The sequence below is a fragment of the Chanos chanos genome, chromosome 6 (genome assembly GCF_902362185.1).
Source record: "Chanos chanos chromosome 6, fChaCha1.1, whole genome shotgun sequence".
NCBI classification, from domain to species: Eukaryota; Metazoa; Chordata; class Actinopteri; order Gonorynchiformes; family Chanidae; genus Chanos; species Chanos chanos.
In genome coordinates, this window is record NC_044500.1 from 447,501 (window position 1) to 450,823 (window position 3,323).

The following is a 3,323-nucleotide window of genomic DNA, read 5'->3' on the forward strand; positions in this document are numbered from 1 at the left end:
TCTGTGTTGTTACTCTTACTGGGGTCTGGTATGTCTGTGTTGTCACTGTACTGGGGTCTGGTATGTCTGTGTTGTTACTGTACTGGGGTCTGGTATGTCTGTGTTGTTACTGTATTGGGGTCTGGTATGTCTGTGTTGTTACTGTACTGGGGTCTGGTATGTCTGTGTTGTTACTGTACTGGGGTCTGTTATGTCTGTGTTGTTACTGTACTGGGGTCTGGTATGTCTGTGTTGTTACTGTATTGGGGTCTGGTATGTCTGTGTTGTTACTGTACTGGGGTCTGGTATGTCTGTGTTGTCACTGTACTGGGGTCTGGTATGTCTGTGTTGTTACTGTACTGGGGTCTGGTATGTCTGTGTTGTCACTGTACTGGGGTCTGGTATGTCTGTGTTGTTACTGTACTGGGGTCTGGTATGTCTGTGTTGTTACTGTACTGGGGTCTGGCATGTCTGTGTTGTTACTGTACTGGGGTCTGGTATGTCTGTGTTGTTACTGTACTGGGGTCTGGTATGTCTGTGTTGTTACTGTATTGGGGTCTGGTATGTCTGTGTTGTTACTGTATTGGGGTCTGGTATGTCTGTGTTGTTACTGTATTGGGGTCTGGTATGTCTGTGTTGTTACTGTACTGGGGTCTGGTATGTCTGTGTTGTTACTGTATTGGGGTCTGGTATGTCTGTGTTGTTACTGTACTGGGGTCTGTTATGTCTGTGTTGTTACTGTATTGGGGTCTGGTATGTCTGTGTTGTTACTGTATTGGGGTCTGGTATGTCTGTGTTGTTACTGTACTGGGGTCTGGTATGTCTGTGTTGTTACTGTATTGGGATCTGGTATGTCTGTGTTGTTACTGTACTGGGGTCTGGTATGTCTGTGTTGTCACTGTACTGGGGTCTGTTATGTCTGTAAGGAGAGAGATATAGGGAATGACAGACAGAGATTGGGATGTGGGCTTTCATGTTTCTGCCCTGTCCAATCCAATTTACTCTAACACAAACAGGAGTAGTGTGACACTGTGCGTGTGTGTGTGTGTGTGTAGGTCAGGGGAAACATAGGAATGACAGGCAATAAAATAGAGGTTTGTCATTATTTAATGCCCATGCAGACACACCCACACAGACACGCCTACAAAACAGAATGGTCCAAATCTGATAAAAATGGATGAAGAGAAAGTGAGCAAACTTTGTGTGTGTGTGTGTGTGTGAAAATGTCTCTGTGTGTGTCAAAGTACAAATGTACATGCATGTGTTTATATCAGTGTGTTTGTGGTTGTGTGTATATTTGATAACCAACATAAATACTGATTAAACTGAAATTATACACATTCACGTTATTTTGTTTTCTAAGTAATTTCCTTTTAATCTGATTATTTTAATCTCATCTCCCCTGGCAGGGTTTTATTGAATGGATTATTATGGGATGTGAACGCCCTCTGCCTAGTTACTGCTGCTCCTGTCTCTGGAGTCTACGTCTTCCTCCACCTCAATACACCTTCCTCCACCGATCCTCCACCTCAATAGACTCCCGTTCACTGATAAAAACACCTCAAGACACTCCCGTTCACTGATAAAAACACCTCAAGACACTCCCGTTCACTGATAAAAACACCTGAAGACACTCCCGTTCACTGATAAAAACATATGGTTGGCTGGCATAACATGCTTATTTGCATGTCCAGGACGTCCATTATATGCTTCATATGGGTCTATATTAACAATACTGAGTGGAAGAGCTAACTGTATTACAGTGAATTGCTTGACATTGCAGTGAGTGGTTTGACATTGCATGATTAGTTTGACATTGCAGTGATTGGTTTGACATTGCAGTGAGTGATTTGACATTGCAGTTAGTGATTTGATATTGCAGTGAGTGATTTGATATTGCAGTGAGTGATTTGATATTGCAGTGGGTGGTTTGACATTGCAGTGAGTGATTTGACATTGCAGTGAGTGGTTTGACATTGCAGTGAGTGGTTTGACATTGCAGTGAGTGATTTGACTTTGCATGAGTAGTTTGACATTGCGGTGAGTGATTAGACATTGCAGTGAGTGGTTTGACATTGCAGTGAGTGATTTGACATTGCAGTGAGTGATTTGACATTGAGGTGAGCGGTTTGACATTGCAGTGAGTGGTTTGACATTGCAGTGAGTGATTTGACATTGCAGTGAGTGGTTTGACATTGCAGTGAGTGGTTTGACATTGTATGATTAGTTTGACATTGCAGTGATTGGTTTGACATTGCAGTGAGTGATTTGACATTGCAGTGATTGGTTTGACATTGCAGTGAGTGATTTGACATTGCAGTTAGTGATTTGATATTGCAGTGAGTGATTTGATATTGCAGTGAGTGATTTGACATTGCAGTGGGTGGTTTGACATTGCAGTGAGTGATTTGACATTGCAGTGAGCGGTTTGACATTGAGGTGAGCGGTTTGATATTGCAGTGAGTGATTTGATATTGCAGTGAGTGGTTTGACATTGCAGTGAGCGGTTTGACATTGCAGTGAGTGGTTTGACATTGCAGTGAGTGATTTGACATTGCAGTGAGTGATTTGACATTGCAGTGGGTGGTTTGACATTGCAGTGAGTGATTTGACTTTGCATGAGTAGTTTGACATTGCGGTGAGTGATTAGACATTGCAGTGAGTGATTTGACATTGCAGTGAGTGATTTGACATTGCAATGAGTGGTTTGACATTGAGGTGAGCGGTTTGACATTGCAATGAGTGATTTGACATTGCAGTGAGTGGTTTGACATTGCAGTGAGTGATTTGACATTGCAGTGAGTGATTTGACATTGCAGTGAGTGGTTTGACATTGCAGTGAGTGGTTTGACATTGCAGTGAGTGGTTTGACATTGCAGTGAGTGGTTTGACATTGCAGTGAGTGATTTGACATTGCAGTGAGTGATTTGACATTGCAGTGAGTGGTTTGACATTGCATGATTAGTTTGACATTGCAGTGATTGGTTTGACATTGCAGTGAGTGATTTGACATTGCAGTGAGTGATTTGATATTGCAGTGAGTGATTTGATATTGCAGTGGGTGGTTTGACATTGCAGTGATTAGTTTGACATTGCAGTGATTGGTTTGACATTGCAGTGAGTGATTTGACATTGCAGTTAGTGATTCGATATTGCAGTGAGTGATTTGATATTGCAGTGAGTGATTTGATATTGCAGTGGGTGGTTTGACATTGCAGTGAGTGATTTGACATTGCAGTGAGTGGTTTGACATTGCAGTGAGTGATTTGACATTGCAGTGAGTGGTTTGACATTGCAGTGAGTGGTTTGACTTTGCATGAGTAGTTTGACATTGCGGTGAGTGA